A 25,403-nucleotide genomic window follows, 5' to 3' on the forward strand; every position below is an offset into this window, starting at 1 on the left:
GTTGCATTAATCAAATTGATAGCAAATAGAATGATTAGATACAACGATGAGACAACGAATGATTAGACAATTATTAGATTACAAGTTAGAGACTAGCAGATAGAAAGAGAGAGAGATAGAGAGAGAGAGAGAGTGAGAGAGTTCCTGAACGGAAATTTGGTTCTCGTCGTGGATTTCGATTAGGTCTTAGTACGCCATTTGAAGTGCACTTAAGGTGGATTCGACGACAAGGAGGATAATGTCGTCTCTCTAGCAAATTCTCTCTCTCTCTCTCTCTCTCTCTCTCTCTCTCTCATTCTCTTTCTGGATAATAGTCGTCTGGTAGAAAGAGAAGAGAAGAGAAGAGAAGAGGAGCGAAGAGGGGAATATTCCTTCCAAAGGATATTACAGGTTCTGTTAGATATTGGAGTCCCTTTAAAGGTATCTTCTATATTTATCACTGAAACTTAGTAAACTCGAATAATAAGTTTGAATTTACATAAGTGCAGTTGTCGTGTTACGTAAGACGTAGATTAACATAGATAATACCAATGGTTTTCTTTGTTGTTTTCCCCATCTCTTAGTTTGATTTAAGATTGATCATTTCTCGTAGCGAGTGTGACTCGTAATTAATTAACGAGTTGCTAGATAAAAAGAAAAATTAAGGAATCCAATGGATTACAGACAAATCTTTCGACGTTTTAGTTTCCATCCAATTGTTTTTTTTCTACGATAGGAAATAAAGAATATTCTTGCGATAATACAAATTTTAATTTACATTTTAATAAAGAATCTATATTAAACTGTTGTTCAAACGCAAAATATTTTCACATCGAGTAGTCTAAATGAGATGAAATTATTTGTAATGGCACTTTCATTGAGAATATTTCGGGTGACATTTAATCGACATTAAATTCTTGTCTACGTTTTTTACCTAATTCTTTTTTTTATTTTTTACGAGAAAAAAAAATAAGATCCATGATAATTTCGGGGGAAAAAAAACCGCGTTACAATGCGAGAAAGAATCTTACATTAGTAAAAGAAGAAAAGATAAAGATAAAGAAAAAAAAAGGAATGAACGAAGCGCAGGAGTGTCCTCTTCAATATACTTCTCGTCGTACTAAATATAAGTGCTACGAGAAAAGGAGAAGAAGGACGAAAGGGCTTAAAACATTTTTATTCGAATCCACTCCCTCCCGTCCCACCTCTCACCTCCCTTGAGTGAACGTCGCGGAGAAAAAAAAAAGAAGAGAGAAAGAGAGATAGGTGTATCGAGAAAAGGAGAAAAAAAGTAGGAGGGAGTGGGTGGGTGAGGTGTGGAATGGGTGGTGGTACGAGAAAAGGTGTCCCGAAGTTTTCCAAGGGTGGTTGTCGGATATAATCACCGCAGTATCCTTCCCCCTACCCCCTACCCCCTCTCCCCACTTCGTCATCTTCTTCTTTTCCTTCTTCTTCTTCTTCTTCTTCTTCTTCTTCTTCTTCTTCTTCTTCTTCTCGAACAGTCCTCCTTCCCTAGTACCAGCTCGTATTTCGTCTCACCGCATTGTCCCTTTCAGTCCCTTCGGGATTGCAGGGCCAACACGGCGAGATATCGGATCAATTTTTTAAGCCGAGGGTGCTGAGACTTTACACTCCTTGAAAGACGACATCGACGAGGATGAGGACGAGGACAAGGACGAGGACGAGGACGAGGACGAGGACACAACTGTGGCAAAGTTAGGGTGTGTAACAGCGTGCCTATGGTAAAACTCTCGTGGGGTTGATTCGAAAGAATGAAAGAAAGAAATAATAAGAGAAAGAGAGAAAACAAATGGTGATCGAAAGATACAGAATAAGAAAAGGGATAGTACATATATATATATATATTCGAAGGGTGAAGTCAAGCCGCGAAGAAAATTAAAAACGAGAGGAACCACCGAAGGATCTTTGAAAGGATCTTGCGCGCGTTCAAGGACATTCTACTCGCGCATTTTCCAACACTTTCGTCCGAACGGATAGGATGGGAGGAAGGAACCCTTCTCCTCCTTCCCCTCTTCTCTTTTCGACTCTCAACTAACCTACGATTCTTTCTTTCTTCCTTTGTACTTCCTGAACCTTTTTCCCCAAGTTGAAATCTCTGCAGGATGATGCAAAAGAGAAAGAAAAAGTGTGCGGTGATTGCTCGCGCCTCTTTTCTTCAGCTTTTTACTCGACCCTACTACTACTACTACTTGGTTTTTCTTCTCTTTCTATTTTTGATCCTTCATCCTTTTTCAACGTTGATCCATTGTCGTAACTCTCTTCCAATTTCCATTAACGAGAAACTCCGCGACACGACGAGTTAGATGATACTCTTTTAGGTTTACTCGTATTTATCAAATCATTTTCGAGTGCATAATTTTGATAACAGGAGTTTAACTCGTCGTTTATCAATTATTCAAATGGTATCGTTCGAATCGATCATGTTTTTTTCTCCCCATTTCAATTGTGTGTTCGGGATATTTAATATACTTCATTCTTTATCTTTTAACCATTTTAACGAACGTATATCGTGTGTGGTTTTAATCCTTTCAGTGTTATTAACGCATATACGTGTTTATCAATATAAATGCGTATAATGTAATTATTAAATATAATTTATCATTAGATCTAATGAATAATAATTAATCAATAATAACAACGACACTAATAATAAAGTATTCCATACTTACTAAACATTTCAACTGAGAGTATTGAACATTAAAAGGGTTGAAAAACAACGCATAATAATAAAGTAAAATAAGAAATAGATAATGGTATAGAGAAAAAAAGGATCGAATTTCTGAGACGGTAGTCAGAAATCACACGGAAGAACGAGTAGATGTTTCGTAAATCGCTTCATTTCCCAGTCGTGGATTATAACACCCTCGATAACCACCAATAATAAAATAAATCACAGCCTCGTAAAGGCAACCGTCACGTCGGCGAATTTCTCTTCTACTCGTATATACGTTTCTGTCTATACAGTGTATGATGTATGTATTTGTAAGTGTAGGTTTGCTTACGTATATATGAACTTAACTAACACACCAATACGATCGTAGGAGAGAGAGAAAGAGAGTGACGGGTTTGCGGTTGTAATATAGTTTAGTGCTAACGCACGAATGCTTAGGCGGATGCTGTGTGCCATCTCGTCTCGCAGTGGACCAAAGTACGCGGGAGCTATATTTCTTTATTTAATGTTGGTAGTAACGCCGCTGCCTCGCTATGGCAAAATCCGTTTTATTCTTCTTAAGCTGAGTCAGCCAACGTAACGTGCCAAAGAAAACTCTGAAAAGAGAACAAAAAAAAGATTTCAGCGTTGAAAACGAAAGATCTTAACTATTTTTTTCTTGTGGGGAAGTAACTATGAAAATAAATAATAATATCGTGTTCGATTTACTATTAATTTTGGATTTTTTATTTAAATTTGTTCTCTTATATTTCTCGATCGAATAATTATTTATTAATGTAGATATTTAGAAATAAAAATGTAGAAAAATAAATAAAATAAAATGAAAGAATAATTCGTACATTTATGAAACACACATTTACATACACTTTTATTATATTTATATGTTCATGGTGTTATTTTTTTCTACAATTATTATACGAATATTATTTATATTACATCTGATGAAATAACGACAGATAGAAAGAGAAAAATTAAAAAAAAAAACCATACACGTGGTATAATTTATTTAAATTGAAACATCAAAACTAAACAAATTTCAATATATAGCAATAGTTTGTAATCATTCTCGATAGAAGAACGTAATTAAAACGATCCCGATAAATTTACGTTGCTCGTTACAGGCTGATACGTTTTTTGAATGAATAGGACCCACCCATGACCCACCCATCCACCCTTTAACTCGTAGATTCGAGCTTGCGCGAATTACGGCCATTTTCTTGTCCTCTACTTTTTCTTTCTCTCTTCTTGTATTTTTTTTTGTTTCCTTTCATTTCCCTTTAGCGAGCATCGAAAGAAATTGACGATATAAAACGGTCGTCTCTTTTACGATGAACGCACGTATATATATGTATATATGTGTGTGTGTGTGTGCAAATTCGCTGAGGAACCAATAAAAAGAAGAAATAATAACAGAGAGAAAGAGAAAGAGAGTGAGGGGTAAGGCACCCCTTCGACCGAAAAAAATAAAGAAAAAAGAAAAAGGAAAGAAAGAGATCTGGTTGGAATTGTTTGCATTTACCGAGCATATTTTTACGATATTTATCTGCCGGTACGTAAGAACGACGTTGAAAGTTCGACTGTCAGGAGCAGAAGCAAGCAGCACCAGCTGAACAGGGAACGTGAAAAAGAAAGAAAGAGAGAGTGGTGATGGTGGTAGTGGGAGTTGGGTATGGGGGTGGGTAGGGATCTTCTCACTTTCTTTCTTGGCAGTTCGATCCTTACGACGAGCCTTACGACGCGGAGAAAATCGTAAAAGGGTGTACGCAGGAGTCAGCAGCGAGTAAAAGAACGGCAGCAGAGGTAGGTAGCTAGCTAGCTAGCCGAGCAACCAGCACCAAGTGAACGTCGTTCGATATAAAATGCAGAGGTACGATAAAACGAAGAAGCCGGTAGCTCTCGAGTTATCGTCGATTAGAGCCACGATGGAATAGCCTCGATTTCGTTTTACTTTACTAGAACGAGTGACGAGGGTAGAGAAGGGAAAGGAAGGGAAAGGGAAGATGGTGGTTCTCTCAAGTCCAAGCAAGTGGAAAATAAATGCTCGTGTAGGTATATTCGAGTTAACGCCTACGCGTATACGTTATTCGACACTTTCGATACACCCTGCAAACTTCGAGATAAACTTCGGAATATTATAAGTGGAATAAGAGAGAAGAGAGAGAATGATCTTCTTGTTTTTTTTTTCTTCGTTTATTTCATTTTGTTTTTTTATCAGACGTTTAACTCGATTTACGAACGATTATTATATTCGTTGTAATATCGCGTAATTTGTGATTAATATTTTAATGTATACTTTAATATACAATATTAATATAATTAATTAATATTTAATAATCTTAGAAAAAGATATGAATGTTTCGTTCGATGTACTTGCATCATCATTTTCCAAATAAATTTGTCCATGTGTTACCATGAAAAATTGTAATCGAAAAATGTCTAGATTCGCATAGTTTGCTTGATGCAGAAATCAAAATATATATTATAATGTAATAGAATATAATAGAAATATTATAATGTATATAAGAATGAAAGGAAATATTCGATATTTCATTGACGCATTTGATATCTGTTGACAATTTCATCACCATGCGAATCTAATTTCGGTTTTGCACGATAATATTATATATATATGTGTATTATACTTTTTTGACGATATCGCAAACGAGGTGGAAAGTTAAAAGAGAAGAAAGAAAACAAGGGGGCCGTGGGTGCGTATAAGTGTCGGTGGTAAAAAGGGAAAGAAGAAGAAAAAAAAAATATATAAAAGGATACGAGGATGAAAAGTGGGATGAAAATTCAGTAGGACCTAAGGACCTAACTTTAACTCACTTTTATTCTATTCCTTACGTTCGCAGTAAGTGATAACCACCGAGATAAATATTATATGTCGGTAGTGGAAATAAAATAAAAAAAAAAGAAAGAAAAAAAAGTGATGGTGACCGTAAAGTCGTAGACCGCAAGCGGGCAAACAACTTATTGCCAGTTTCTTCGTTCCATATATCTTCCTATCTTCCTTTTTATTTTGACTCTTTCGTCGTTACCATCTAAGTCGTAGCTAAGGGTGTTAAAAATAAGGGATACCCGTGAAAATCGAATGCGAAGAGGAAATTAGCTCGCTAAAGGTGTCCTCCTCTTCCACCTTACTCCCTCCCACCCTGCCTCTTTGCTATGGGATAAAAAAAAAATAACCAACCGACTGTAAAGATAAAAAAAAAAGAAAGAAAACGACGGGGAGAGAGAATTTCATGGAGAAAGCTTTTCGTATAAAACTCGGCCATATTCTTGCGTGCAACTTTTATTCGAAACATAAGCTTCGTTCTCTCGTCCCCCTTCTTTTTTTTTCTTTCTTCTTCTTCTTCTTCTTCTTCTTTCCTTTAAGAGAGAGAAGAGTTTTACGAAAAAAAAAAAAAGAAAAAAAAAACTAACTCATGGCCTCGGGGGTTAAGACAAGAAGGGAAAGGATACCTTAAACTTCTCTTTATTATCGTAAAGTAAAAGCTATGGGAGAAGAAAACAGTGAGAGAGAGAGAGAGAGAAAGAGAGAGAGGAAAAGTCGATCGGTTTTTCGTCTCGTTTACAACCGCGAATGCAAATGGAAAGCAGTATCCGGTACGGTTCATCGGTCCGTTTGACTTCTTCCTCCTTTAAGAAGAATACCCACCCTTATCGTTTACTTAACTACCGTGCCAGAAGAAACAATAAAATGCAGATTTTAACGTAGACTCATAGAAGAAATTTCGAAACGGGGTCCCAATTTTTTTGACGATTGGTAATTGGTAAATTTTTCATACTAAAAGTGAATAGATTTTTATGATTTTTATATTAAATTAAAGTACACTCTTTTTTCTACGCGTAGAATATTTTTTCGAGTTATAAATTTAGCATGTAAAGTTCAGAAAATGTCAGAGAATGCAATGCTGTAAATTGTGCATCTTTGCAATTTCTTTGAAAAGTTCGGGTAAATATTTTTTATACTAAAAGTGAATAGATTTTAATGATTCTTATATTAAATTAAAGTACACTCTTTTTTCTACGCGTAGAATACTTTGTCGAGTTATAAATTAAGCATGTAAAGTTCAGAAAATGTCGGAGAATGCAATGCTGTAAATTGTGCATCTTTGCAATTTCTTTGAAAAGTTCGGGTAAATATTTTTCATACTACAAGTGAATAGATTTTTATGATTTTTATATTAAATTAAAGTACACTCTTTTTTCTACGCGTAGAATACTTTGTCGAGTTATAAATTAAGCATGTAAAGTTCAGAAAATGTCGGAGAATGCAATGCTGTAAATTGTGCATCTATGCAATTTCTTTGAAAAGTTCGGGTAAATATTTTTCATACTACAAGTGAATAGATTTTTATGATTTTTATATTAAATTAAAGTACACTCTTTTTTCTACGCGTAGAATACTTTATCGAGTTATAAATTTATCATGTAAAGTTCAGAAAATGTCGGAGAATGCAATGCTGTAAATTGTGCACCTTTGCAATTTCTTTGAAAAGTTCGGGTAAATATTTTTTATACTAAAAGTGAATAGATTTTAATGATTTTTATATTAAATTAAAGTACACTCTTTTTTCTACGCGTAGAATATTTTTTCGAGTTATAAATTTAGCATGTAAAGTTCAGAAAATGTCGGAGAATGCAATGCTGTAAATTGTGCATCTTTGCAATTTCTTTGAAAAGTTTTGCTAAATATTTTTTATACTAATAGCAAGCACATTTTCATGATTTTTATATTAAATTAAAGTACACTCTTTTTTCTACGCGTAGAATACTTTATCGAGTTATAAAATTATCATGTAAAGTTCAGAAAATGTCGGAGAATGCAATGCTGTAAATTGTGCACCTTTGCAATTTCTTTGAAAAGTTCGGGTAAATATTTTTTATACTAAAAGTGAATAGATTTTAATGATTTTTATATTAAATTAAAGTACACTCTTTTTTCTACGCGTAGAATACTTTATCGAGTTATAAATTTATCATGTAAAGTTCATAAAATGTCAGAGAATGCAATACTGTAAATTGTAGCAAACAATTGACGACGTTATTCGTGTGAAACATAAGTTAAAAGAAAAGAATAGAAACAGTTACACCCAGAAAAATATTTACGAGGGCTTTTCCGAATGCAGCGTCGTCGTGCGAATCGTTCGTTCGTTCGTTCCTTCCTTCCTTTTCGTTTTGGTTTTAGTTTTGGTTTTTTTCGATGCGAGAGAAACTGCACGCGAGGAAAAGAAAGAAAAGGAAAATGAAAGCAAAGGAAAGGAAAGCAAAGGAAAGGAAAGAAAGAAAGAGATAGAGATAGAGATAGAGAAGAGATAGAGAAGAGAAGAGAAGAGAAGAGAAGAAAGAAAGAGAAAAACGCGTCGCCCTGCCTCCGGGCATTAGCAGTGATATTTTATTCATGAAGCACCTTATATACCACGGCGGGTGCGCCTCTAACCCAAACCGAGTGCAATGCGAGAGCTACTAAATAAAACATCCATACGCGCCTCGCCCATAAATTTCTACACGGCTGATAGATTTACAAGCCGCCCTTGCCGAACTGATATTTAAATTAGTCCAACTACGTCGACAGAGAGAAAGAGAGAGAGAGAGAGTAGAAAAGAAGGAAAATAGGAAGAGAGTAAGAGAGTAGGGGGTGGGCTGGGAGAGGGGTGAGTTCGCCGCGGGTGGCATATACGCTATCACCAACCACCACCTACCCACCCACCAAACAACCCATCCCTTTTTTCAGTTTACCCGGAAAAACGTACTGGAGAAAATACGTTCCTTGTTTGGTTCATCCTGTTTTTTCCTCTCCGCGAGGTACACAAATTTATATATTTATATATTTATTTTATATATATTATTATTAATAGTATTTTTCTTTTTTCTCGTTTTATTATTCGAAGATATAAAATTAATAAAACGTAAGGGAAAATTTGTATCGAAATCTATCAATTTTGTATCGATATCTTTAATGAATATCAATCAAATTTAATTTTAATTTGCATTTGTTTTTCCTCGCGTATAATTAAAATAAAAGAGAAAGTATTTGACTCGAAATTAACGGGATAAAAATATATGAGAAACGAGGTCGAGTAATAAGGGCCGGCGGCTCGCCCTTATCCTCTTCCTCTCGGTATCTACTCGTTTTCCTATATACACCAAAAGCTTTATAATTCATCAAAATCTTTGTTGGTAAGTTCAGCTGTGTGGTATTTTCGCGACCCCCTCGACTCGAACATCTTCAGAAGAACACCCCCGCTCGGTTGCTGTCAGTAGGCCACTGGCCTACTTGCCAAGAGGGAACGGGGTTTGAAAAGACAAGAAGAATTAAGTGCAGCACACCCCTCTGCTTGTCGGTTTCTTTTCTGAGGGTCTTTCTGTTACTGCTGCTGCTGTTGCTGCTGTTGGATGTTGCTGTTGCTGTTGCTATTGCTTCGCGTACGAGTTTCGTGCTACGAGGGTGTAAATAATGAACGAAGGGATGATACGTTCCTGAGGAACCGAGGGTAACTTTAGTAGGTCAATACCTTGCTTGCTTGCTTGCTTGCTTGCGAACCACTTCTTATTTTTTCCTTCATCTTCTTTTCTCTTTCTCTCTCTCTCTCTCTCTGTTTCTTTTCAACCATTCTAGAGAACGAATGAAAAATGATGGGAAACAGAAGGACGAGATTTTGTTCTTCTATTCAAATATGTGTACATTTTTTGTATCCTTTTTTTAATTAATTAACTTGAAGATTGTAACTTCAATAACGAGAGATCGTTAATAGTAATGAATTTACTTCTTCAATTCTTTTTCTCTTTTTCTTTTCATTCATTCATTCATTCATTCATTCGGTGTACTTTATTTTAATATCATTTTGTAATAATACGTCGCAAAATAATGATTACATTATTATAGAATAAAAGAGGGACGGAGGGAATACACTGAACGTTAAAAAATTATACAACATGTTCCCAACATAATCGTATAAAATTTTAACGAAATGGGAGGAGGGGGAGGGGTAGCGAATGAGAAGGGATCTTGCTCAAAGATGAAGAAGAACACTGACAAGATTTGATATTAGTGTCAAATGAATTATTATATATATAATTCCTAACGTTACTTAATAATTTAATAATAACAACACATCACATATATATATATATATAAAAATTCTAACAAAAAAGAAGATCTCTCTAAAAGATTTCTATAACAAAAACCCATATAAATATTAATACCATTTTTATCGTTGTGAACGAAATCACTGTTCAGAAATAAAAATAAAAACCACATAAATAATCGATGTTCCCGTGCAAAGAATCCCAAACGAAAAAAAGAAAAAGAATAATAATAATAATAGAAAGGTAGGGAAAAGAAGGGGTGGGTGGGGGTGGGAGGAGGATTGTTCGTTCGTTCGTTCGTTCTCGATGATTTCCTTCGATCGGACGTTACGTCGTAGTTCGTTTTACGACTTCGTAGCAAAATTGTAGACGAACAAAAAGAGAAAGAGAGAGATGTAGAAGAGATGAGGTAACCAGAAGTGGGTGGGAAGAAGTTGAAAGAGAAAGAGAGAGAGAGATAGATAGATAGAGAAAGAGATAGAATGGTTTTACGCGTGGAATATGCTAAACCAAGATCCGCGGAAACTCAGACCACGTTTCCTCTCCATGCAAATGGTTGGAAGGTCTAATGACGATCCCATGCCGTGGGCGCAAATCGACGGGACCAATTTTTCCTTCATTCTTATTCCTATTTCCTTCTCTCTCTCTCTCTCTCTTTTACACATATACACACATACACATACATATACGTACACAGATTCTCGCTAAGTCTCTCCTTTTCACTCTTTTTATCGCGAGACCATTGCACCCTTCTTTTTTTCCCTATCACCCTTTCCCCATTCTCCATCTTTTTTTCTTTTTTTTTTTTCTTCTTTCTTTCTCTTTCACAGTAATGGTACACATCGGTGCGAGCATTCGAATGCAAAACGAGTCGTCGTATCACTTTGAAAAAGAGGAAGACTCTGATAGAGAATAAAAGAGAGAGAGAGAGAGAATTTTGTTCCGAGCCCTTTTTTCATCCGAGAACGAGCGGTGGCGGTGTGGAAGGGGCAGGGAAGGGGGGGAGGAGAGAGGATATTTTGCTCGTCGTGAAGTCAAGTGCGAAATCGGGAGGACGTTGGAAGAAGAGCCGAATTTTTGCTAGGACACTGGAGTCAACCGAGTGTTGATATTTCCTGTATCGTTTTAAACTATCCATTCTCCCTTCTTCTTCTTCTTCCTCTTTTTTTTATTTTTTTTTCTTATCCGTAAGAAGGAAGAAGATCATTGACGGGATATTGTTAAAAAAATTTTGCGGCTTACCTGTGAAATTAAGTAATTCTCTAGCCCCCCACCCCATCACCTCACCAGGGTTCTTAGTGTCGGGATAAAAGTATCGAGTTAACTTTTTTAACCAGGAAGAATAAAAAAAGATCATCGTGAGTGGGGTAGAAGGGAAGGGGTGGGAGAAGTAGGGAGTGGTTGGATCAATTAAAGTGATAGGATTTTCGTGACAATGTTCCGTATAAATCGTTTCGTTTCTAAATGCGTGACGAAAAGAAAGAAAAAAAAAAGATAAATAGAACGGAATGAAAGTAGGAAGAAGAAGAAGAAGAAGAAGAAGAAGAAAAGGTGAAAGAGTAGGGGAAGAAAGTGGAGAGGTGGAGATTGGTTGACGAATTAACGACACGAAATAATACTTTATCTTTTTGTTCCCCGTGAGCAAATAAAAATGTCAAGATTCGTTCGTTGGTCGGAGTCCAGTTCCTGTCCGTTCATTTATTTAGGTCGAAATTGAGGGAAAATTGGGTCAAATGGGGTGGAATTGGATCGTTCGTGTTCGAACGTATCTCGCGATCGAGTAGTAGTAGACGACAAATAACAAAAGAAAAAAAAATAGGGGAATGGGGGAAGAAAAAGGCAAAAAAAGATTTCTTAGTGTTTTCGTTCGAAGTGCCGAGAAACGAGAGGATTTAAGAGGGCCAGTCTATCACGGGGGGGTTTCAAGAAGAAATAGAGATTTTTCGTTGGTATTGGTGATAGTAGAACGATAGATGAAGGAGGAGGAGGAGGAGGAGGAAGAAGAATAGGAGGGGAGGAGTAGCTAACGATAAGGGCCGTAATCTTACACCTTTTTTTCTCTTAGAGGGGCTTAGTTATCTCGCGAGAGGAGGTCACGTTCCTCTCTTTCCTCTGTTTGCCCTTTTTATTACGTGTAACGAAGAAACACCAAACCAACGAGAGTTGTTCTGTTGCTTGGAAACCTGACACATCCGAAACGCACACTCGTTGAACGCGTGCGACGCGTTTGTTCATCCTTTTTTTACGAAGAAGAAGAAGAAGAAGAAGAAAAAGAAGGAGCTGGAGTGTGAGAAGGTTGAGAAGGATGAGAAGAAGAAAAAGAAGAAGAACAAGGGACGGAAAATAGGAGGCCGAAAAAGAGAAATGGATCCTCTTTGATGAGAGTAGATACAAGTTTGGTAGATCCTGTAGGGCTCTCCTGTACTTTTCGTCTTCCACCTTTTTTTTTTTCCTCCGTCTCCAGCCCTCCACCTCCCTCTTTCTTCTATTCCTCTTACTCGCGTCGAGAAGGGACCAAGAGCGTCCTTCTCCCGTTGGGCTGGGGGTGAGGGGTGTCGTGGGGAGGATAGGGGGACAGGGGGAACCCTCTCGAATAATCTCACGTCGGCAAAAACGATCGCTCGCGCCGTTCTTCCCGTCGTCTACGCTTTGACTGCAAATACGATCGACGTTGTTGAGAAACTACCAAACCTTCTTCTTTCCTCCCACTCGCCCTTTTCCTTTCCTTTCTTTTCTCTTTTTCTATCCTTGTATTTTGTATCTTATGAAAGATGGAAACTGAGAGAATAATTTTGATATATTCGATGAATAAGTTTTGTCAAACATTATTTTACATTTCGTTTGTTTTTTAAACAACACGTGTGTTTGATTTATTTCGCGTTTACATTTTTACACGATAAATTTGATTTATTGTATTCGTATATTTCATTGGATTGAACGCAAGATGAAATGATGTCTTTCGAAATGCATTTTAATAATTCACACGTAACTATACTTCGTATTTTTAAATTCAACTGACCATGAGAGAGATATATTTAAATGTCCGATTTCTTTTGACTCGTCCTGTATAAGTTACGTATGACATGTACATTATGCATATTAGATATTATACAAATAGATAAAGTATATAAGAGGAAAGAGAAATTTTGTACAAACATCAAACGCACGATTCTGTTTCGGCCAGACATCGAAATTGAAAATGCATCGACGTGGTTATCGTAATTGAGTATAAAGAAGGGAAGAATGAAAAAGGGGGTGTAGGGTTGACCATGGCAAACGATACACGTCCATCCCTTCGAATCGTATATATCCGATTTTAATATTTATATATTGATTAATAAATATAATCTATTGGTATATATGTACATATAGATATACATATAACAGGAACTTTAACATTTACATGCCTTGTTAATTCAGGAAGCTTTGAAACGTGTAAACTTCAAACTAAATTCAAACTAACCGAAGAGTCTATATATCACATCCCCTTTCTCACTTACACACACATACACACATTTACTCTATTTAACTCTCTCCTATTCTATTCCACTAACTGTTATGTTTAATGCTTCGTGATTCGTGGCATTTCGTTCGCGTGTTGGTATCTCGTTTATCGTTCGATACCAACGTGCGTGTATTCGTATTATTGTTCTCTAACATATAACGAATTTAGGTTGAAATACACTTGATGTCAAAATATATATATATATAATTATCTACACTTTAAAAAATTATCTATTCATTCCAATAGAATCATTAGTTTCGTGAACTCGTTTAAATTTGATACTAATCAAAAATGTTATACTTATGTTTCAGGAGCTCGTTCGTTGCACGAAGTTACACGAAAGGACGAAAATCAGGCTTCCACGCGTGTATATTATAGAAAGAAGAAGTTGTAAAATGGATTCATCGAAGTGGAATAAACAAAAAGTAGGGAGAATTCGTATTACAGAACTATTCCTATATAGTTTAGATTCACCCATCCACCCACAAATCCAATACACATTGACAAATTTATATACTAACACTTATACTAGTTCGTGGTAGGATCATACGTGGATGATACTAACGTCAATGTTGGATGTGTCACGAAATCGTAAACCGGTAGATATTAAACTTTTACAATCCCAGCTCGTTGGTTGGCTGGTTGGCTGGCTGGTTGGTCGGACAAGAGGTTATGATGATTAGATGTAACTCGATAATACGTGGGTGGTAGTAGTGGTAGTAGTGGTTGGCAGAGTGACGCCATTGGCTGTTCCCACCGTTTCTGCTTTTACCATTGCTGCTGCTGCTGCTGTTGCTTTTGGTACGTTGTTGGCAAAAGTAGTCGATAGAGAGAAAGAGAGAGAGAGAGAGAGGTTTCGGGTAGGATGTTGGGATCGTTAAAAGCGCCGTTAAATCGACGAAACCTAAAAATCGTAAAATTTCACCCTCTGCCACCCCCTTATCGCGACGTATACGTACCTTTTCCTGAATACGCGTTCGATACGTTTTTCTCTATTTTCATTACTTTTCTAAAATACAACCCAACGCGATTGAAAATCATTTATTTCGCTAGATAGAAGTAACAATCGTATTTTCGATTAAACAAATAATAATTCTCAATTTGTTTACGCGTGTATTTAATGGATATCGATGTTTGACCAACGAGATTCAATATTTATATATTCTTTTCTACTAATTATTAATCTTAATCATATCAACGTTGATCCATCGATGAAAAACATTTAATTACGATTATTAATTATTTCAAAACAAAATGATCGTAGACGAATAATTAAAGATATTTACTTATTTGCATAGTTGATTTGATTTTAACGTATCATTCGTTTCGTGGTTATATGTATATAAGATTCGAAGAAATATTAAGATATTAACGTTGGTACCGATTGTCGAAACATACGCCGTCGTTTCGATATCCAAACTTCTCTCTTTCCCTTTCCCCCTCTTCCTCTCTCTCTCTCTCTCTCTTTCTCTCTCGTATTTTTATGCCCGACATAAACGTAACGGCGAGTCATAACGTCCGTCACGAGCAAATGGCATTGCATACGCGAGTTCCCGTAGGTACGTACGTACGTGGCACCCTTCGCATAATAATTCTCCGTATTGTCAAAAGCGAAATACGTTTCGACCACGCATTCGTCGTTATTAACGTTTATACGTTAGTGTAAGATAACGTTTCCTAGTATTTTGAGAGAGAGAGAGAGAGAGAGAGAGAGAAGGAAGGAAAGGCCTGTAACGATTCTATCGATGAAATTTGCCAACAATATGGACGCGCTTACAATTCCATTTATTGGACGTAATTCGTGATTGGCATTTGGTCGTTTAATTCCTCGGTAGCTTAGTACTAATAAATTTCCAACGTATCAAGGTTGGAAGGTTCGAATAAACGAAGTTTATCAGCAACCAGCAAAAGTAACAGCACCAATACTAATACTAATATACCAGTACCAACATTATCAACAGCATCCTTACAACCCCTCGTCAGGGAAAGTTGCGTAGTGCAGAGAAGAGACATAAAGCGGTTTTGCTTCGTCGATTTTATGAATATGCTTTCTCGAAACAGCGCTTGAAGTATCGACGCCAACTCCTCACCACCATCACCACCACCATCTCCTCTTTGTCAGAGGAGAAAGAAGTCGCGAAGGTTCTCGCTGTTAAAAGAGAAGTTATACTAGAAATATGGAACGTTAGAAAGAGAGAGAGAGTAGTGATGGTGGTTGGTGGTAGTTGAAAGCCTAGCAAACACTATATGGTTGGACGATAATTCATAGACTATCGTGATAAACAAGGGAAACCTTTTTTTCCCGATATTCGATGATTCTTCTTCGATTGTTCCCTTAGAAGCGTTAAGTCATTCTCTCCCTTTATTTTTTTTCTTTTCTTTTCTGACCACCCCTCTTTTCCCACCACCACTTCTATACTCCCTCTTCCTACTGTCTTCGTAAATCGAATAGTTTTTTAAATATATTATATTTTTAAACAGTCTAACAAACACTATATATGGTGATACGGTAATTCATAAACTATCCTGTTAAACAAGGGAAACCTTTATCCTGATACTCGATACTTAGAAATGTTAACTCATTCTCTCCCTTTATTCTTTTTTCTTTTCTTTTCTGACCACCCCTCTCTTCTTACCACCCACTCCTACACTCCCTTTTCCTACTGTCTTCGTAAATCGAATCGTTTTTCAAACATATGTTCCCCCATTACAATCTTACCAACATCTTATATATGCATCTTACACCTTTATCCGAAATCCTATCGGGGATTTATATCAGTGATTTAATGCAAATATGTATAAAGGAACCGAGAAGAAATTGACTTAACATAGTGGGAATAGCAACAGTAGTCTCAGGGAATTCATTTAGTCGTCCAGGAAGAAGATAATCGAGTTTACCGACGACGACGACGAAGGCCATTTTCTATCCTCTCTTTCGACAAATTTGTCTCTCCCTTTCGTCAACCGTGACCGAAATGGTGGAAAGGGAAAGGGCATGGGAATGGGAAGGGGAAAGGCGGCAGGGTTGAAAGAGAAAGTAAGAGATAGGATGCCGAAAATACCGGCATACTTCAAAGGATGAGGAAAGCCGAAAGCCGACGACGTTTGGTTGTAGAGACGTATTCCGAACATTACCTAGCAGCGGCATCTTTTTATTCTTATTTCTCACTATAATCGTTTCCCTCTCTCTCTCTCTCTCTCTCTCTCTCTTTCTCTTTCTCTCTCACCTCTGTTTCGTCCTTTCCGAAAGAATATTTCCTCCGAGAAAATATTCTTTCTTTCTTTCTTTCCTTCTTTCTTTCTTTCTCTTTCATTTCTTTTCTTTCTTTTTTTTCCTTCTTCCGTAACGCTCGTGATAGCCTGACAAACTCGTGTTTTATCGTATTATTTATTGCCGCACGAGTTTCGTTGAAGGAGGGGGGTTTGCTTTAGGTCCAGTTAGTGGGATAAAGAGAACAGTAGAGAAGATTTGGGTGGTACTACATATGGGATTCAGCAGCAACACAACCAACCAACCAACCAACCAACCCCCTTCCTTCCTCCCTCTGGCGTTACTTTGGCCACCATGCGAACGAGCAATCGCACACATACCTAGGAGAAGAGAACCCCGCCGTTATTGATGGATTCCTCCCTTATGAAATATCTCGTGAGTCTCGGTACGAATTTATTGCTAACAGTTCGACCTGCTTTATCTCGTATTGTTCATGATAAAGCAGCAGTGATATTCCCAGTGATCTTCCCGGACCTCCTAAAAAGACCCCGATGACCCGTTATACGACTCTTTTTCTATGTCTATCTCTTATTCTCTCTCTCTCTCTTTCTCTATACGTCTTTTTCTATTTTTATTTTTATATATCGTCTCTCTATGTTCAGTCAAAAAGTCAATAACTAATATACATATTAACACAAGAGCAAATTTTTTAACCGGACAAAGAATAATTAGATTCGAGAAATGTATACTTTTTGTTAATTCATTCTCTTTCGCGTACTTATTAATCATACTTTTATTTTTTTTATTTTATAAAAGTAATAGCTAATAAATTTAATATAATAATTTTTAATATAATAAATTTAATATAAAAATTTAATATAATATTTTTTTTATTTTAGATAGAAATGTGATTAGTAACTTTTACATGAACATTTTGTCCTAATTATTACTCTTTAATAATATGAAAACGCAATGAGGAATTTTTGACAAATGAAAAATAAAATAGAGGAAAATCACAGAGAGAGAGAGAAATATTCGATGTTACCTATTCGTTGATCGCAACGAACCCCTGTTCCCCCCTCTCTCTCTCAGTCTTTGTCTCTCACATTGGACGACAAAAAAAAAACAAAAAAAAGGATCACATCGACTCGTTTTTTCCGTCGACCGCACTGGCTGGAACTATTATACCATAATTTTTTAACGGCCTTACTCGCTCGCGTTCTTCCTCCCCCCTGTTCCATACCCATCCCCACCCCCCTCGAACCCCGGTGTCGTCCCCGGTTACTTTACGATTGGAACTTTTATTACGTTCGCCTGTCGCGCTTTTCGGCGCACTTTTCAGCAAATACGTTTTATGACCGAGCGTTTTTCGAACGAGACAGGAAATAGAAGAGGATACACCACGTGATACACACCAACATGATCAACCAACATATTCGTTCGTTCGTCCTGTTCGCAGGTGCTCGTCGTTATAATATTATATTTTGTTCATTTTTCTTCTTCCTTTTTTGTTAACGAATTTTTTTAAGTAATAAACGTAGTAGGTACACGACGTAGAAGATCAATGAAAAATCCTCGGATTGGAAGCTTACCGAGTTAATTATTTTTTTCCGAGGGAGATAATTCTCGTGCGTTAAAGAAATTTAGAGAAAGAATAAGAGAGAGAGAGACGGTAGATATTTATCAAAGGAAACGTTCATAATCTCATTGGTTACGGCAAGCTTTTTCTTTTTTGCTTGCCGCTTTGGCGATCGTTAAAAGAATTTGCACGCTCTCGTCAGCCGCTCGTTCGTCCGTAAAAAAGGAAACGAGACTTAGAAAGATAGAGAGAAAGAGAGAGAGAGAGAGAGAGAGAGAATAAAAAGGGGGAGGAACGATAGAACCGCCCTTGTTCTCGGCTTTTTTCTCTTCTCTTTTGCTCACCGCGAAAAAGTATCCTTTCCCGTGAGTAGGTTGGGCTCGTGAAACCTTTTTTTCTTTTTTTACCTCTCCGTAACCCATGGAATTCCAGTTTATATTATTTTTCTTCTCTTTTCTCTCTCCCTCCCCCTCCCCACCCCTTTCCATTTTGCGCATACTTATACAGGGAATACGCGGAAAAAAAGAACAAATAAATGCGATTCCTTTTGAAAACGATCGTAAGAATTTGGGGCAGGTTGCGGTGTCGAGGATGATGCACGCGATGCGGTTTAAACAGAGGAAAAGTTTCTCTTTTATCTGATCGAACTAAACCACCCCATTCCTTTTGAAGGATCTTCTCCGTTTTTTTTTCGATTTCTACTACACGTCGGAAGGAAGGAAAAAGAAATGAAAAGTAGGTAATCATCTTTTCTCGGTACTGTCGTCGATTACGTTTCTACGTGTTGTTTTCTTTTTTTTCTTTCACTTATTTTACGAAGAAAATACGAGAGAATGGAAAAGGAACGTCATCTCTTACCATCATCAGCACGTTTCGATAGGACAATTACCGTATTCGTATTCCTCGTGCAAGAATGACAAATAAGTGGCGTTTATTGTACCGGTGTCTCAGAAATTGCATGCACGAAAAAAATAGAAATACACGTAAGTGTATTAATAATAATAATAACAATAATAATAATAATAATATACGTGGATAAGTTTTCTAATATCCGAATATCGAATCTAACGAATTTTCTATAATCGAATTATCTTATGGTTAGGTTACTTTTCTTCTATACGATAAATTAGGAATAAAATCATTTATGGTTAACCGCTGGTATTGGATTACCCGACGATACTCGAGGATCTAAATACTTCGGGCATGGTTTTGGGGTATTCGCAAGAATGGTTATAGGTACTCTAGGTATACACGTCCCTCCCTCCCCCACCCACTCGTCCCCTCTCGTACGCTTTTGGATTCTCCCAAAACATCAACTTTAGCAAGAGCAATCGTCCAACCATTGGCAACAACACCACCGGCCGTTCAATTACGCAGTCATTAACTCGCGATTGTCTCTTTCGACGACGAAGTAACCTCGTTATGCCGACTTGAATCCCGGGCTTGGCAATATTCTATGCGTAGATCTCAACACAGATAGGCTTTTAGCGTATTAGCAGGCACAATGTGACAATGGAACGTAGTCCGTGCGCTACGGGAATAGCAAATGCCGCCACTCTATCCGTTTCCCATACAATTGCCAGCCAACTCCTCCCCCTCCAGCTCTACCTGCAGCTCCTCGTCCACCTCTAACCTACGCAACTATCTCCGTTGCTCTTCCTTTACCTCATGTTAAATCGCAAATAGTCAGGCGAGACACGTATTTCATAAACGACCATGACAATGATGCGACAAGAAGATCTTATACATATTTCCCATATAATACAACCGTGAGAAAATCAATACCGATTTATTTTCTTCCATAGAATAGTTCGATGTTCTTGAACTTTATTTTTTTTTTTCAATTGTCGTCTTATTTCGTTAATTAAAGTTAACGTTAATCGTTAACCACATTGAAATCGTTTAACCCAATCAATCAGTCAGATTATACGGAATACGGGAAACGTGATGGGTGGTGGTGTATCCAGGCGTAGACATTAGGAACACACTCGATGGATATGGGTCGATCGTGCGTACGGAGTCATGGGTACGGTTGCAAGGGAGAACTGGTAGAGGATGGTTTGCCTATGGTTTGCCCACCGGTGTGTCTCTCTCGTTGGATGCTGTTGGGTAGAATGCGTTGGTCAGAACGTCGGTAGTACATGCGTCGTAAAGTGACGATCGGATCAGGATACAGGAAATTGGCCGGATACGCGAGCAATGGTCCATGCTGATACTACCCATCGGTAGTAGTAGTAGTAATAGTAGTAATAGTAGTAGTAATCGTGTTTGCAAGCCGCGGATATCAGCCAAAGTACTCGACCGAACTTGGACAAACCCCCTTTCTCTCCCTGCCCCCCTCTGTTCCTTTAGAACACAAACCTTGATAACTCTCCGAACGTTATACTCTTCGATATTCTTCGTTCGATAACCGCGATCCCATTGTTACTACGAAAAAGAAATATAAAACGAGAAAGGGGGAAACAAGTGGGTTGTTAACTAGGGGTAGATTTTGTTCGGGTTTACCCCCGGACGACGCTGTTTTATTATCACTTTTTTTTTTTGCGTCAGCAAACGGAACACCAGCTCTCTCTATCCTCGCGAAAGCTGAAATTCGTGAACGATCTATCGATAGATCGATCGGGTATGAAACAATGGCTAGATAAAGAGACAGAGATAGATAGACAGAGAGAGAGAGAGGAAACGAAACGATTTGAGTTCTTCGCCGAGCTTCAATGTCGCGCCATTAACCGTAGAGATAAGCCAGTGGTCGGTGGTCCGGCCAATATTGAATGGTCTGTATAGGTAGTTTGCCCCGAAGGGGGTCCTAGGTGGACACGAACGCAAAAGTGAGAGAGAGAGAGAGAGAGAGAGACTCACTGACTGACTGAGAAGGGTGGTCGTGCATTAGTGGGACCATTGTGCCTGCCACCCCTCAAATCCATATTACTAGCGTAGTAGTCAGTCAGTGTCCGTTGCTCTCTCCGTCCATCCGTCCATCCGTCCATCCGTCCGTCCGTCCGTCTCTACGTCCGTTTGAATATACACGTATATTCGTGGCGTGGAAGCGTGTATCGGCAAACCAGGGTGGTTGCCTACGCGTTCTATATGCAAACCGCCACGTAATGAGTCCGTCAACCCTCCCCCTCCTCCTGTGACGTCGTTTGCCGCTATCCTTGCACTTAGCCGACGCCCGTACCAACACCATTTTCCAAACCAAATCTACTATCCCTTTTCTACCCCCACCCTCTCTCTCTCTCTTCCTATCTTTCTCTTTACGTCGCGAATGCAAATACGACACAATGAAGAGCAGGACTCTAGGTGGTGGTGGTGGTGGTGGAGGAGGACAAGGACGACGATCGCGCGAATGCAAATTAAATGCGAGTACAGCAGCAGCAACTACGACGACGACGACGACGATTACTCCGGGTAGGTGGGTTCTCTCGCCTACGTGCTAAATCCGTAAACTTCACGAATACACCACCACCATCACCCCCATCTCTTTCTCTTTCTCTTCCATTTATTCCCCTCGTTCCTTCTCTTTCTATTTCCAACTTTGCTTCATTTCTTACCGAGCTCACGAGAAAAGCAACACCTCAACGAGACTACGATTACGATTACTACCTGTCTGCCTACCTGTCTACCTACCTGCTCACTAACGTTCTCTAATTAACTTTGTACTTCTTTCTTCTTTCGAATTTCTTCCTAACTCTTTCCCCTCTCAATGAATTCACTTTTATTTAAGATTTATTTCGTTTTCCAACCACCCTATCATCGACACTTCATTAATCCTACAAAACCTAATGAAATAATCATTCGCTTTATTAATTCGTTTGACGTTCGTAAAAACGATAATTGACTAACAACTCTGATCTTGCGATCGGTGTTATTTAAAACATCATTTTCTAACATCAATTATATTCACGGTCGTTGAGTTTTCCTCGAAGTCAATACGCATCAGATATTGTTTATGAGTTCGGTTATATTAGTCTGCTGGGTGTCATAGGATCGGTTCTAAGGATAGCTCGTTTCTGTTCTGCTCCGTTTAAACAATGGCTCGTCAAAGTGCGAAACGAGATGACACGGCCGGCCGCGTGTGATAATTATTCTTGCGCACGTTACGAGTATGCCTGCGAATATTCTCTCTCTCTCTCTCTTTCTCTCTCACATCACCAACGACGAGACGTTCACTTATACGTATACGTGTATATTCACGTATACTTATACAAGTGTACACGTGTATATGTACATTATGGTTTGCGAGCTCCAGTTAGTCGTGGTGGCATCAGTCGACGTCGCCGGCATAATGTTTAGCATACCTCGTTGCAATATGTTACACGCGCAAAGCGTCGAGTGAACATCAGCTCGACACCCTGCCCCCGCCCCCGCCCCCGCCCCCTCCCCACCCGATTCAGCCCCGATTCAGCCCCGATTCACCCCGCTTCACCCACCGAATCGAGTTATCTCTTCGATATTGGCTATCCGTGCCCGTGCAACACGATTCGCACGTTCGTCGGCTCGATCTCGTTTCGTATGCATCGATATATACACACCCGCACGTACACCGTGTTACCTGTTTTGTTGTGTTGTGTGCTGTGACTGGCAGCAGGACGTCGTCGTTTGCGTGTTTCTCTTCGATTTCCGTTAACCAAAACTCACCTTCCTACGAATTGTTACAACTCTCTTTTTATTTTTATTTTTATCTATCATCTTTTAACGTATACTAAACATCTCCCTCCCACGCGAGTTAATCCTTACCCTTTTCCTTAAATAATAATAATAATAATAAATAATTGTGTTTTATATACGCGTAATTATTTAATCGTGATCAAGAAACAATCCCACCCGATTACTTGTACCCAATTAGAATTAAATCTAAAAACTTGCCACCAAACTTATACAAAATAATTTCCAACTAACCAACATTGCACAATCCGATAAGAATATTAATAAGATAACATAAAAACGTTTCCACTAATCACTCATTACATTTATCAAACCGACATATATCATAAAATACAAGTATGAAAATAATTTGTAATGTGTAACAGCCACGATTCAAATGTTTATCCGTAGAATATCAAAGAGACAAAACCGTTCGTTCATTCGTTCGTTTGTTTGTTAGTTCTAGGTGTCCGTTTGGACAACGTAATGGTCCGTAACAAAAACAAATAGGTTAGGCCCATCGTTGAAAAGGGACGAGGACGAGGACGAGGACGAGGACGAGGACGACGACGTTTAGCACGGCTCGTCGGAACGCGTTACGCGAGTAACACCGCAACACACGTTGAAACTCCTGTCGTGCAAATCGGGTTAGCGGCTTGGTGTAGTATCTCTCCACGATTCGCGTCTATCCTGGCTGGTTAAGCCGCGAGAGTTAGGGTGTTTCAAGGGGTGAACCCAGCAGCAGGATCGTCGATTTCGCCGATCCAACCGACCAACGAACCCTCCTTCTCTCTATTTCCATCTCTCTCTCTCTCTTTCTTTCTCTCTCATCCTCTCCCTATCTCCATCTCTATCTCTATTTCTGTCTATCCCTAGTCTTGTTTAGGGATGCTAGCCTGCCTGTCAACGTATGCTAATCACAGTAATAGGGCGTACGTTGTATTACCATCGGTACCGAACCTGCTTTGCTCTGCTCTACGCTAATATTTCGAAATAACATCGATTTGGACTATACCCTTCTCTATCTCTCTCTCTCTCTCTATTTCTCTTTAAGGGTTGCCCTGAACCATCACCATTGTCCATTAGATACTGTCATAATTATACCGACCGACTATTTCGATGGGACCATTCCTAACGTAGAGAGAACCAGAATTGGTGAAGGGAAAATAAATGGAAATTGTTAAACTGTTTGATCATAGATTGTTTACAAATCAACTGAACGATATTTCTCTTATTGGAAGTGTCTCATTTCATATATCTAATAATTATTTTTATTCGATGATAGATTGTTTAGAAATCAATTGAATAATTCTTCTCTTTCTTAGTTGATACATTTAATTAAATTATTTCAAAAAATAAATGTTTCGTTCGATTATATTATTCTTTTTGATTGTATGATCAACATACGTCATTAAATTCAATCAAATAATATTAATTTGATTAACAGTTATTCATTAATGAAAAAAATGTTAATGCAATTTCGTCGATCTGTCTGTTTCGACGACTATTACTAATTCGTTGAATTACGATCGCCAGGAGGGTGTGATTTTGAAAGAAGTTTCAAAAGAGAAGAACGAGAATAAAAAGAAGAAGAAGAAGAAGAAGGGTGGGTGTCCCACGATTGGACCACTTTAAAGCTTTGGGTGTCCCCGATTTTCTTTCAATGTGCTCTCTGTTATTGGTTAGACTGGAAAAGTGGGGTAAGAGGGTGCATTAACAACAACGCTTTAACTTCGTGGAATATAGGTCCCAGGGTGGCTGTAGTTCAACGACACCCTTCCCCCAACCCCCCACCCTCGTATCTCCCCCGACCAATCCCACCGACGTTGCGCGGATATTATAAATTCCGAGTCAAATGTAGCGTATTGTAATTTCGGCTGGATATCACTTAATGCAATCTGTAAGCTTTTTTCCCCCGTGGAAAAATTGCCCCCGGGTTCTTCCGACAGCGTATTTGGACGCACTCCACGCGACCTTTCTCTCTCTCTCTCTCTCATTCCCTTCCTTTCTTTTTCTATTTTCTTCCATGTTTCTCCGTGTTTTAACCCCCCCCTACTTCTCTCCCTGTACCACCGAAATTGTTTCCGCCCGAATTAAGATAAATGAGAACGATAAGATCGTCGCGGAAACGCGCAAAAATCTATAATCCGCCATACGACGAATAAAAGATAAAGGAAAAGAGAGAGAGAGAGAGATTGTCCGAATTTAATTTCTTTGTTATCTTTCGCGTTTCTTTTTTTCTTTATTTCATAGAAGAGAGAGGGTAGAAAAGAAAGGAGGAGAAAGAGAACCGGATTTTCGAAATTATATAAACCAAACAGTTTAGATAAAATATGAGGAAGTTTAAAGTAAAGAAAAATGAAAACACAATAATAATAATAATAATAATAATATATAATAATAATAAAAGAAGAAAAGAAGAAGAAGAAGAAAAAAAGTAAAGTAGTGGTGGAAAGAGAAATATTCGCGTGCATCGAGGCGAAATTAAAAATCTCTACTCTCCCCCCTTGCCACTTCCCTCCCCCCCCGTCGAAAAATGGGCTCTCGACCCAATGACAAAAGAAGATGCGCGTTCCCGGACGCTGGTAGGAAGCCGGGAATACAGGATTATGTTCTTTCGCTACCTACCTACCTACCTACCTACCTACCTACCTACCTATCTCATCTTCATCTGACAAAAAAAATAAATACCCTCGAG

The 25,403-nt window shown here is 38.3% G+C and overlaps 1 long non-coding RNA gene across 1 annotated transcript in view; it reads left to right on the plus strand.

The window, feature by feature from the left end:
• LOC122518400 overlaps positions 1-13,696 on the plus strand; it is a 54,653-nt gene extending 40,957 nt beyond the window's left edge. Inside the window, exon 2 of the long non-coding RNA XR_006304073.1 lies at positions 13,583-13,696. This is a non-coding gene — a long non-coding RNA (uncharacterized LOC122518400). The remainder of the gene's footprint in view (positions 1-13,582) is intronic.
• The last annotated feature ends 11,707 nt before the right edge of the window (positions 13,697-25,403 follow it).

Source organism: Polistes fuscatus, unplaced genomic scaffold, assembly GCF_010416935.1.
Source record: "Polistes fuscatus isolate 324 unplaced genomic scaffold, CU_Pfus_HIC Scaffold24, whole genome shotgun sequence".
Taxonomy (NCBI): domain Eukaryota; kingdom Metazoa; phylum Arthropoda; class Insecta; order Hymenoptera; family Vespidae; genus Polistes; species Polistes fuscatus.